The sequence below is a fragment of the Colobus angolensis genome, unplaced genomic scaffold (assembly GCF_000951035.1).
Source record: "Colobus angolensis palliatus isolate OR3802 unplaced genomic scaffold, Cang.pa_1.0 Scaffold132, whole genome shotgun sequence".
NCBI lineage: Eukaryota > Metazoa > Chordata > Mammalia > Primates > Cercopithecidae > Colobus > Colobus angolensis.
The window spans coordinates 6001058-6015394 of record NW_012114400.1 but is presented as its reverse complement, the minus strand read 5'-3'; positions in this window follow the sequence as shown (position 1 = coordinate 6015394).

Here is a 14337-nt window from a genome sequence, read left to right as displayed (position 1 = left end):
ATCTTATCGATAGTATTTGATTCTGCCATATTGTTTATTTTTTATCCATCTTTAATTGTTTTACTTAGTTCTGTTGCCTTTCTTTTAATTACTGTATCGATATGTCTGAAATTTTCTTTTTTGTTTTCTGTTTCTTCTCTGTTATTTTTCTGTTTTCTCTCTTCTGCATTCATATGAGTTACTAAAGCATTTCTGAAAATTCCATTTGAATTTATCTATACTGTTTTAGTTATATTATTTGTAGAATTTTCCATTAATGTTCGCTTTAAATTTTACATTATTTACACATACCTGTTTTAAATCTGGTGTTCAAATATTTCTTGTTTTTTTAAATTTATTTATTTTTATTAAGTTCTGGGGAACATGTGCAGGTTGTGCAGGTGTGTTACATAGGTAAACGTGTGCCATAGTGGTTTACTGCACCTATCAACCCATCACCTAGGTATTAAGCCCAGCATGCACCGGCTCTTTTCCCTAATGCTGTTCCTAACCCCACCCTCCCCCAACAGGCCCCATTGTCTGCTGTTACCCTTCCTGTGTCGATGTGTTCTCATTATTCAGCTCACATTCATAAATGAGAACATGCATTGTTTGGTATTTTGTTCTTGAATTAGTTTGCTGAGGATAACGGCTTCCATCTTCATCCAGGTCCCTGCAAAATACATCATCTCATTCCTTTTTATGACTGCATAATATTCCATCATGCATATGTACCACAGTTTCTTTATCCAGTCTATCATTGGTGGGCATTTGGGTTGATTCCATGTCTTTGATATTGTGAATAGTGCTGCAATGAACATATGCATACATGCATCTTTATAATAGAATGATTTATATTCCTTTGGGTATATACCCAGTAATGGAATTGCTGAGTCAAGTGGTATTCTGGTTCTAAATCTTTGAGGATTACCACCCTGTCTTCCACAATCGTTGAACTAATTTACATTCTCAGCAACAGTGTAAAAGTGTTCCTATCACTCCACAGACTCACCAGCATCTATTGTTTCCTGACTTTTTAATAATCACCATTCTGACTGGTATGAGATGGTGTCTCATTGTGGTTTTCATTTGCATTTCTCTGATGATCAGTGATGTTGAGCTTTCCTCATATATGTTTGTTGGCTGCATAAATACGTTCTTTTGAGAAGCATCTGTACATATCCTTTGCCCACTGTTGGATGGGGTTTTGTTTTTTTCTTGTAAATGTGTTTATGTTCCTTTTAGATTCTGGATATTAGACCAATGTCAGATGGAGAGATTGCAAAAATTATCTCCCATTCCGTAGGTTGTCTATTCACTCTGATGATAGGCTCTTTCACTGTGCAGGAGCTCTTTAGTTTAGATCACATTTGTCAGTTGCTGCTTTTGTTCCAACTGCTTTTGGTGATTTCATCATAAAGTCCTTGCCCATGCCTATGTCTGTATGGTATTGTCTAGATTTTCTTCTAATGTTTTTATAATTTTGGGTTTTACAGTTAAGTCTTTAGTCCATCTTGAGTTATTTTTTGTATATGGTGTAAAGAAGGGGTCCAGTTTCAGTTTTCTGCATATAGCTAGCCAGTTTTCTCAGCACCATTTATTAAATATAGAATCATTTCCCTATTGCTTGTTTTTGTCAGGTTTGTTGAAGATCAGATGGTTGTAGATGTGTGGTTTAATTTCTAAGTTCTCTATTCTGGTCCATTGGTCTATGTGACTGTTTTTGTACCAGTACCATGCTATTTTGGTTACTGTGGCCTTGTATAGTTTGAAGTCGGCAGTTAGAGTTAAACATAAAAACTTGTGTGGGTGCAGTGTCTCATGCCTGTAATTCCTGCTACTCTGGAGGCTCAGGCATGAGAATCTCTTGAGCTGAGGAGGCAGAGGTTGCAGTGAGCCAAGATTGTGCCACTGCACTCCAGCTTGGGTGACAAAGTGAGACTCCGTCTCAAAAAATAAAATAAAATAAAATAATATAAAATAAAACAAAATAAACATAAAAAACTTTACCTCTTTATGTCCCTTGATCTTCCAAATTTATAATATAATTGGCACAAATATTTTCTCTACACATATTAAAAACCATGTTAGATTTTGTGGCATAAATATTGTGTCATATGTAATTTCTTTTTACAGATGCTTAAAACCTGTACCTTAACTTAGGGATACATTCCAGACGAGATTGTTCTCTAGTAAAAGTGCTTATCTTCTCACTGAGTGATAGAACTACTCTAGCTACTGGTCTATGCTTTTAAAATTTTACATATTTACACAATACTCTGTAAAATAATCATTTTCCACATTACAAATGATACAACAGGACTACAGAAGTTAAATGTATAGCTAGTGAGACATTTAAGATAATAATGTAGATATTTTATATCATGTACTTCTGTTAATTTATTTCTACCATATACTGCCCCTTTCAATGTTGGTGATTTGTAAAAATAGGTACATAGAGCTAATGAAAAGAAGGCTGCTATAGAATTGCCATTTACTTCATGTATTCAGAGAACCTTTAGTGGAGTGTTCTGGAACTACTTAAACATATATTAAAAGGGACACACGTTAATAATCTGTAAATACTGAAGTCCTCTTGGGAATCAGTATATTTGTCAAATTACTCCCTTTCCTGGCTTAATAAAGGCATTATAGGAACACACATATGAGGCCTATGTGACAGTATATTTGCATACAAAATAAAAATAATTTTTATTATTTGTATCTTCCTTCTTAAAATGGAAGAGACCTGGACAGTGAAAAATAATATGCAAATATTCAGGAAATGCTGAATGACAGTTTATAGGAAAGTCTTAATGAAGTCATAGTAAATCAAATATGATTTGCTATAGCATTATTTCTCCATAATAATATTAACTTATTTTTCACAAATAAAATAATTTTTTTAAAATGAATAATGTAGGCAGAGTTTTATGTGATTTGTAGAGTGCTTAAAAGTCATTACTCCCATCCTCACAACAAAGAAATCTCTAAACAAACTGAAAATTAACGACTTTTGGTAGATCTGTTGAAAAATTGAGGTCATGTAGTAAAATGCATGACACCAAAAACAACAAATTTTTTTAAAGACAGAGAAAATTACCTTCTCTACAGAGAAACAATAAAAAGGATTAACGCTGATCTCCTCATCAGAAACCATGCAAAGTGAATAAAATAGAGTGAAGTATTTGAAGTGTTGAAAGAAAAATACCCCCGAACTCAAATTCTGTGATTAAAAAAATATATTTTTATATAAAAAAATATATATTTTATATAAAAATATATAAAATATATATATATATATCCTTCAAAAGTCAAAGAGAAATAGAAACTTTCTCAAACAAACCAAAAGAGTAACAAATTATATTTTATTTTTGACTATGCACTTTTTTCAATTTCAACTTTTGTTTTAGATATAAGGGTTGCATGGTAGATTTGATACATGGAATATTACATGATGCAGTGGTTTGGAATAGAAATCTGTTAGTGAGCATAATACCTGATAGGTAGGTTTTTTAACCCATCCCTTCCCTCCACCCTCTGGTAATCCACAGTGCCTATTGTTCCCAAATTTATGTCCATGAGTGTTCAATGCTTAGCTCTCACTTATAGGTAAGAATATACGGTATTTGGTTTTCTGTTTCTGATCAATTTGCTTAGGATTATGGCCTCCAACTCTATTCATATTGTTGCAAAGGACATAATTTCATTCTTTTTTATGGCTGTGTAGTATTTCATTGCATATATGTTGAACATTTTCTTTATTCAGTACATAATTGATAGGCATCTGGGTTGATTATATGACTTTGCTATTGTGACTAGTGCAAATATAAACATACAAATACATGTGTCTTTTTGGTAGAATAATTTATTCTCTTTAGGGTATATAACTAGTAATGGGATTGCTGAGTCCAATGGTAGCTCTGTTTGAAGTTCTTTGAGAAAACTCCAGACTGTTTTCCACAGTAACTGGACTAATTTACATCCCACCAACAGTATATAAGCATTCCTTTTTCTCTGAAGCCTTGCCAACATCTGTGTTGTTTTTTTTTTTTTTTGACTTTTTAATAGTAGCCATTCTGATTGCTGTGAGATTATATCACATTGTGTTTTGATTTACATTTTTCTAATGATTAGTGATGACGAGATTTTTTTCATATGTTTGTTGGCCATTTGTATATCATCTTTAAAGAAGTGTCTGTTCATGTCCTTTGCCCATTTTTTAATGAGGTGATTTGGTTTTTGCTTATTGGTGTTTTAAAATTCCCTATAGATTCTGGATAGTAAGCCCTTGTCAAATCCATAGTTTGTGAATATTTTCTCCCATTCTGTAGGTTGTCTGGTTGCTCTGTTGATAGGTTTTCTTTCTGTGCAGAAGCTCCTTAGTTTAGTTAGGTCCCACTTGTCTATTTTTGTTTCTGTTGTAATTTTTTGGGGGGACTTAGCCACAAATTTCTTGCCAAGGCTGATGTTGAGAAGAGTATTTCTTAGGTTGATTTCCAGTATTTTTAGAGCTTGAGGCCTTACATTTACAGTTTTTAATCCATTTTGAGATAATTTTTGTCTATGTTAAAAGGTAGGTATCCAGCTTCAATCTGCATATGACAGCCAGTTACCTCAGCACCATTCATTGAATTGGGAATTCTTTCCCCGTTGTTTAATTTTATTGACTTTGTCACAGATTACATGGTTGTAGGTGTGGAGCTTTACTTCTGATTCTTCTATTCTATTCTAATTGGTCTATGCATCTGTTTTTGTACCAGAATCAAACCATTTTTGTTTGTGTGTGTTTATAATATAGTTTTAAGTAAGGTAGTGTGATGCCTGCAGCTTCGCTCATTTTGCTTAAGATTGCTTTGGCTGTTCAGGCTCTTTTTCAGTTCCATATAAACTTTAAAATAGCTTTTTATAATTCGGTGGAGAATGGCATTGTTGGTTACATAGGAATAGCACTGATCGGTAAATTGCTTTAGGTGGTATGGCCATTTTTTCCATATTGATTCTTCCAATCCATGAGGATGGAATTTTTTTTCGTGTATTTTTTGTCATCTCTAATTTCTTTCAGCAATATTTTTTAGTTTACCTTTTTTTTTTTTGAGATCTTTTACCTCTTTTGTTAGCTGTATTTGTAGGTATTTCATTTTGACTTGAAATTTGATCAAAATAATAATAGCAACATGGTATTAGGCAGTTATAATATATGAACAAAGAAGATGAATTACAACAGTGCTATAAGAATTAGAGGAAAAAATTGAGAATAACCTGTTATAAAGTACCTACAATATCCAGGTAGTGATATAGCAACTAATTTAAAAAAGAAGTGTAACATATGTCAAGAAAGGATAGAAAATTGAGTCATAAGGTACTAAATTAAATTACAGGGAAAAAAAAAGAGGGGAAGAAAATGTTGCTAAATTTTCTTTGGGTAATTAAATCAAATATGAAATATATACCTCACTGTTAAATAGTCATCTACCTTGAGATTTTAGTTGAACAAATGATTATTTTAATTAAGTCAATAATTGTTTTATTATGTGAGGCAAAATATATTAAAAATTCATGAAGCAATTAAAGACTTATGTTGAACAATTTTCAATGACAATGAGTGTTATGTTTCTGAACTGCTTGTTATGTTTCTGGAAAGCTTTTAAATGCCTGGTTTTTGACACAAAGTATACAAATTAACTTGCATGTATCTGAAAAAAATGAAAGAAAAAATGATTCGAAGTAAAAATGTAAAAAAAAGTAGGTAGCAGAAATTTAAGGAAATCTTTATTAAAAGTGAGAAAACCACTTTGCTAAAATTACATCAAAGTGTGATGCGTCTTTTAAGATGTGCTTAGCTATGCTAAGGAATCAGCTTCCTTGGGTAGTGAATTGCAAAATATTGATTTTGTGGAAAGGGAGAACATGGTAACAGCACTTTGGAGTACACATTGAAATCAGTATTTTGTAATAATGATAGTGATGCTCCTGTCTACTGGAAAAGGGAAAAAGAGTTGTCAACAAATTTCAGTTTGAATAACTGGAGACGAGAAGTTCAAAGTATGTCTGAGTGAAAAAAGTTCAGAGTGATAAATCTGAGTGAATAGATCAGGAAGCAGGGCATAATTTAAGACCATGAATAAAAGCTTATAGGCAGGGATGTGTGGTAGAGTGTGGTTTTGGGGGAGGCATTGGCAAGGGACAACAGAAGCTAAAAACCAAAACAAATATTAAGAATGACTTGAAGACATAATGACAAAAAATGACAAGTTTGGTTTTAGTAGAAGAGCATAGAAAATGAAAATTTGGGAGTATTTCAAGAAGTAATGTATGACCAACATTAGGGTAGGGGAGAATTAGTCAGGAGTTTACTTCTAACTTAGAAGAAACTTAACGCAGTAAGAAGGAAGATAGTTGCTTCAAGATTTTGCTACTGCTCACAACAATTCAATGATCATATTCGTTCATAAAATAACATGGCACCCCTTGAATAACATTTAAATTACTATGTTTAATTGTTCTTTGAAACTCATTGCACTTGCTCTTACGGAGTTATGTTTGGCTAAGATTAATCTTTTTAATCTGGGAGTGGGGTATACTTGCCTGTACAAAAAGAAAATTACCTAAGAATTAGGGTATTACAGGATTGTCATTCAGAGTTGTCAAAACAACATGAATAATAAACACATATACTTACTTTAGCTGAAATTAAAATATATTATGGAGTTCACATTCACAGTAATATCATATCAACAACAAAGAAATTGAATGTTAAGTCCACAATTTTATACTTTTCAAATAACTATTTGTTGAATATATTTATAACATATAAATATTCTATGGAATAATACAAAGTTAAAGATTTACCAGCATTTTGGAATAACTATTGTCCAAGTTTTGTATATTACAAAAGTTTTGCAAATTACTTTAAAATCAATGAGATTCCTAGGACATAGTAGAGATAAATGAAACTAAATAATAATTGACTTAAAGCTGTTATTCCTAAATTTATTACTTCGATAACCATACAAACTCTCTTCATTTAAAAGGTTTACAAATAAAACCTATTTAGACTATAACACGTTTTCCAATTCAAGCAATAAAGTAAAAATGCTAAATATGGGGATTACATGAGGCTAATGGTATTTATTAAATCCAATATATAATGTTCCAGTAAATAATATGATTTATTCAAAATAAAAGAAAGGGTAGGCTTAAAAGCAAAGCATCTGACTTTAACTACAGTGTACTTCTCATTACATTCTATTATGAGGATTAGTCTTATTTAAAAAATGACAAAAATGTTTCATCTTGAGACTAAAAGAAAGATAACTTTTTTTGTTTGTTTCAAGATGAAATCGATTAAGTTACAGAGAAATGCTGAAACTGAGAAGAAGCAATTTGAGATAACATACTTTTGTAGGTCTAAATCATTTCAGCAAAACAGAAACTAAGATCGCCTGAAACAGGGCTTGTAAAAAGTGAAAATGTTTTGTAACAACTGCTATGATTTTAACAGGGAGAAAACTAGAGGTGAATGATAGCTATGTCAGCACTGAATCCCCAAGCAATGTAAGCAAGCTACATAACCTAGATTTAAACAGAAAGCAAGTGGAAATTACTAGTTTTCTTCTACAATATTGGATCACATGAGGAATAAAGGATTCTAGGATGATCAAGTGGAGCTCCAAAAAGCTAATGGACTGAGAGTAGGTTAAGACTATGTGACTTGATCTTTCTATGAAAATGGAATACAGTGGCTATAAAAAAATAAAAAGAGAAGGATATGTGAAAGATGGACTTCAGTAGCCAAAAAGCAATTTTAGGTTGGTAGTATTAATATACATAATTTTCAGTTAATGGCAATATACAATGGATTCATCTTACAAAATGACAAACTCTGGATGTAGAACAAATTATTGCTGTTTTAAGGCGCAGAGCAGTGAGGAAAAGTAGTGAACAGATTTTGAATGTCTATATTGAAGCCATCAATATTGATAACAAGTATTTTACAAGGAAAATTAAATACTGGATTCCTCAAGAAAGTTAGACATTCCATATGTTTGTTTTATGTCTGAAAGATGTGACAGACAACTGTGATCACTTCCAATGGAAGAGGAATAGAAGATCAGTAGTAGCTGAATGATTACTTGCAATCAACAGTAGACAGCTGACAGCAATACAAGGCAAGAATAAGCAGAGAGAATACTGCCTCTGCTCCAAAACCTTAAGAAAGAGTAGACTCCAAATTTCTTAAGATACAGAAATTAAAATAACATTTCAGTAAAAAAAAAAAAAAAAAGTATCTATATTAGGATACTTGAGACAGGATATAGTTGCCACAGATCATAAGGAAAGGACACAAGATCAGATATATATAACAGAAAAGAGTTCAAAGAGTAAGGCTGGGTGTGGTGGATCATGCCTGTAATCCCAGCACTTTGGGAGGACAATGAGGGTAGATCGCCTGAGGTCGAGAGCAGCCTTGCCAGCATGGCGGCGAAACCCCTTTCTACAAAAAATACAAAAATTAGCCAGGTATGGTGGTGCATGCCTGTAATTCCAGCTACTCCGGAGAATCGCTTGAACCAGGCAGGTGGAGGTTGCAGTAAACCGAGACCACACCATTGCACTCCAGCCTGGGCAACAGAGCAAAACTTCATATCAAAAGAAAAAAAAAAAAAAAAAAAGAATGGCATGGCTAAGCCAAGATCATTTGAAACACAAGAAAAACTAACAGAAAAACATGTTTTCTAAGTGCTCACAAATGACAGTGGAAGAATAAAGACAAAAATTATCATTTTGTCCATTTTTAAACCTTGGTGCAATCCCTGTTAGATTGCACATTCAATACATAATACATGTATGTTGAGTAGATTGAAATAGGAATGAGGGTGCAATCATGTGAAAAAAATGAAGGTTTTTTTCTGCAGAATTTGTTTTTGATGTAATTTGACTGTTCATAACAACAACAACAACAAAAAAATAGATCTAGAAAAAGTGGATGATTCCAAATTAAACTTAAGTCAACAGTAGAAAAAGAGTTTAACAGTTAATGAAACATGTTGCATAAAATATTAATTGAAAACAAGAGAGTATGTAAATATTATATTATACTTTTCATGATCACGTTTAATTTGGACTATTGAGTTCAGTTCTGAGCAACAAATTAAAAATCTGTTTCATGTGTTCATATTGAGAAGTATCTGCAAAACTGATGTTAAAATGATATTTAAAGTAACAGGACACTTACTCTAGAAAAAATAAGATTTTAGGAGAGAATATCGACTTTCTTCAGTTATTTATGAGACTAGAAAGATTTTAGGCTTTTTCTATATTACTCCATTGAGAACCATAGAACAGATTTAAGATATAGTTGAAAGTATAAGGGGAAAATTTTAGGTTCATTTATACAAGTATTATTTTCAGAACAATAAGTTGTGGAAAACATATTACCTAAAACTATATGAAAATGAACAATGTGTCCTGAGTAGGGAGAAAACAGAATTATTCTGATTCCTGGTGACATTTTGGAACAGAAGTCATTACCTAAATCACTACAAACATTAAATTTATTATTCTCTTATTTTGAGATAGAATCTTGTTCTCTCACCCAGACTGGAGTGCAGTGGCACAATCTTGGCTTACTGTAACCTCCACCTCCGGGTTCAAGCAATTTTCCTGCCGCAGTCTCCTGAGTAGCTGGGATTACAGGAGTGAATCACCATACCCAGCTAATTTTTGTATTTTATTTAAGTAGAGACAGGATTTCATTATATTGGCCAGGCTGGTCTCAAACTCTTGACCTGAAGTAATCCACCTGCCTCAGCCTCCCAAAATACTGGCATTACAGGCATGAATCAACATGCTCGGACACTAAGTTTTATTCTTAATTTTAAAAAGTATGTTATTCCATATTTGTACAGACAGTGATATTTTGTAGTACAATTATTTTTAACTGGGACACATATTATTAGACCTAGATGCCCACTTTTCATTAAAATAGAACACTAGATGTTCAACTATTTAGACAGTCAAATTACACTGTGGTTACAAAAACCAACCAACCAACCAACCAACAAAAAAAAAAAAAACAAAAAGAATTTCAAAATGCCATCAGTTTTCTTCCTATAAATCTAAAATGAGGCCAGGTGTGGTGACTTACACCTGTTATCCCAGCAATTTGGGAGGCTGAGGCAGGTGGATCACCTGATGTCAGGGGTTTGAGACCAGTCTGACTAATATGGTGAAACCACATCTCTACTAAAAATGCAACAATTAGCCAGACATGGTGGTGTACGCCTGTAGTTCCAGCTAGTGGGGAGGCTGAGACAGGAGAATTGCTTGAGCCTGGGTAGAGGTTGCAGTGAGCCAAGATTGTGCCATTGCACTCCAGCCTGGCTGACAGAGCTAGACTCCATCTCAAAAAAAAAAAAAAAAAAAATATATATATATATATATATATGTACACACACACACACATATATATAATTAAAAATATTTATCTAAAATTATATAAAATGAGAAATCATTGCATAGACTGTTAGTTTATTTTCCAATATATCAAAATAGTGTATCAAAAGTAGAATTTCTAAAATCTTGAAATTATATCACTGAAAATGTTTAACTTTATAATGACTGTGTTTTTAATTCCTTTGTTTGCTTTAATTTATCTACCTTATATTAATTATCAAGAGCCTACAAAAACTTCCTTGCTAGACAAGCCTGTTTCTGAACTGTTTTTCTAAGGATCTATCCTGGTGAACAGTGTTGCATGTTCTTAAAGAAAATAAAGCAGTAGCAAGTAGTGACCATTTTTTCTTCTGTTAAAGTTCTGCTTCAGGACATGGCCCTTTTCTACTGTATTCAGCTGTGGTAGGATTCAGGATCAAATACTCCCACCTTACTCTCCACAGGAACAAAACAAGACCCCGTTTGAAAAATTAGATTGCTACATTCACTTGGTCACAATGGATCAGGAAACGAATTCTATAAAGAGTCTATTGGTATCACACCAGTCAGATTCACCCCACTCTCACTCTATATGTAGAGTTCATCACTGAGAGAAGGGTGTGAGTCTGAAATTGATAGGAATCTGCTTTTGGTACCATATGGGGAAAGCATGTTTAGGAATGAAACAAACATGGAACAAAGTAGAAAGGGGGGTTGGGGGCAGAGAGAGAGAGAGAGAGACAGGAACCATTGTCCCAAAGATACTATTGAACTCAGAGATGCCAGTGAGTGTAAAGTCAGGATTAGCTCTTGGATTAGCCAATAATTCAAGTCAACAAGGAACTTCTTTTCCTTAATCCATTTGGGTTGGGTTATTGTTCCTTGTAATTAAAAATATCCTAACTAATATAACGCCTTTACTTCTTTTTCCCCTTAAACCTAGACCCCAGAGCAAGTCCTCTGATATCTGTGACCTCTTTGTCTTCTTGAGTTCCATTCTAATTAATCCCCACCTTTCCTAGCCCTGTAGAATCCAAAACACATCTCATTAAAATGTGTAATTCAAAATGTTAAGATCATGTTACCTTCTATTGACATACACATTTTTCATGTCAAGGCCCACAAGGACAGCATGGTGAGAGAATTATTCTTCTGTTCTTTCTGCAGTATAGAACAAGATCTACTTTTGGACTCTACATTGATTGGTTATAAAACTAGATTTTTAAACTTACAATACCATTGCTTAATTTTATGTATCATTAGAGGATTATTTTTTCTTTTATTACACTTTCTTGTGGGCTTGATAATCTCTGAGAAAGCTCTCCAGTGAACTCAATTTGGGATATGGATGTAGAAGAGGGTAGCATATTAGATAGACAGCACCTGACAATTCAAATATTTTTTTTTTCTCACTTCCAACTAAGTGACTAATTATTTCTCAAGGGAAGCAAGTCTAATTTCTGCATTTGAAACAGGATCTCAATTCTGCAGCATCTGCTTGTGTTCTGTGGTTTGTTTTGTCACCGTTCCTCATTTTTTGACTTAACCACTCAGTGATGTGTTGTGTTGTCTGCTTTGCCACTCTGAAGAGCATAATGGTGATATGAGAAGAGAATAAACAATAAGCACCTCAAATACACCGCTATCTACATGAAAGCGTTTATTTTTCCTATTACTCATTAAAACAGTAACTAATAGCAGTGCCTACAGGGGTCATATACCCCAGTGGAGACAAAATGTTGCTTCAAGATGAATCATTTTCATGACGTTAATAACATCAAATTTTAACTTTTCTACGTTGTCTACTTTGGGTTGTTCGGTATAAAATTTTAGTGCTGTCAGTTCATGATTGGATTGATTGTACTCATCACAGGTAACATCTCTCTCTTACTTCTGCAATGCCTAGTCCTCAGTATTATATTCAGGCACTGATATCAAACCGGTCAGTTTCATGTTATGAGGGACACACATATGTGAGGACAAAGAGGGAATGATAATGTTTCAAATAGAAAGGTCAGGTATTCTTCATTTAAATCTCTAAAGATAATTTCTATCTATGAAAAAATTAAATTTTAATAAATAAGCTTCTTCTGCTTACCTTATTGTCTCATTTGGATACGATATATTTGCTCAATATGCAATCACAGATTTAAAATCTCTTTTCTTACTGTTCTCAATTCATAAAATAATACATTGCTTATTTGAACAATTTCCATCTGTAAAAACTTTATTCATTATCCAAACCCAGCTCAAAAATATACATCTTCTGAGAAGCATTATTTAATTCATGGAGTTTAAACCAATTTATTCTTCCATTTGGCTTCTATACTCATTCGTTTGCATCTTTGGATGCTCCTCTTATATTTTATATTTCATTTGATCCAATACAAAATTGCAGGTTTCTTAAAGAAAGGTACTCTTGTGTACTTTTCACCTTTTCTTGAATTTTAAGCATCAAGTGTGAAACCTGGCTACAGAAAACATTGATTCGATGTTTGTAAATGTTGTGCCATCTTTTGTTTTTGAAACATTTGAACATTTTAGATGAAGGAATATACATTTAGAAAATAATTTTATACTTCCAAATTAAATTAATATTGCTTATGGGGCAGGAAGGATTAAGGTAGACATTTACAAAAGTCAAAGCCACATTTTGCCATACCCGCCAACGCATGCAAACTAAAAATCACAATTGTCCATCAATCTAAAGAAGTCATGCTTCTGCTTTCCTTTATAAAACAGATTAAACAAAAGAGGAAAAGATGTCTAAAGACAGTGGAAAGGCAGTTATAAATAAGTGAGAGAAATAAATAAAATAAATATAATATTAAAAAAATTACTGAGAAATCTAAGAATTACTTGTTGAGTTTTTATGGATGGAAACATAGGAACAAATGAAATTAAATATACTAGTAAAATTAGAACTTCCTAATATCACTCATAATCAATTTCTTCATATGAAATGTAATGATGATAATAATAATATCTCCTAGGATTAGGAGGTATACACATATGTCCATGCTCATTTTTATGAACACATACATACGGTGTTACAGAGTGGTTGAAATTCTCCAATAATTAATAGTTCACAAAGAGAATATTAACTGAATTTAGCTTCCAAGGACAAGCATTTTCTGGGTGGGATTGAAAATTGTACTCATCTGACTCAACTGATTTTCTTATCTTCACTAAAAACACTTTCCTTATGCCCCGATAGACGCTAAGCTATCAGGGGATTGAAACATTAGTAATGCTCTTGGACTCTTTCTTGAATAGCTTCATTGTGCACAAGACATCATAACATCAGCAAGTTTTATTGAGATTACCAGAGGTACACTGACCTTTATCTTTTATATTGCCTTGGTAGTTAGGGAGTTCTTGGTGAATAAAGTGTGTTCTTGAATAACATAACAATATCACAGTATTTAAGTATCATGCTTATGAGGTGTCATACAATAAATCTAGTGTCTCTCTCAAGAGTCTTTCCTATATTGTTCTTATTTGTTTATTTATTTATTTATTTTATTTGAGACAAGGTACTCTGTTACACAAGCTAGAGTGAAGTTGTGCCATCATAGTTGACTGCAACCTCAATCTCCTATGCTCCAGAGATCTTCCTGCCTCAGTTTCCCAAGTAACTGAGAAAACAGGCATGCATGACCATGCTTTGCCAATTTTTTGTAGAGACAAAGACTTACTATGTTGTCCAGGCTAGTCTCAAACTGCTGAGTTCAAGCAATCCTCCTGTCTCAGCCTCCCAAAGTGTTGGGATTATAGGTGTGAGCCACAACGACTGGCCCCTTTATTGTCCATAGTTTTAAAATGACATTGGCAATTATGCCTATGCTATTTGTGATTATGTCAAATTATATTACTATCATTTATAGAGATTAGTGTTTAAATCCTGAGACACTTGAAATA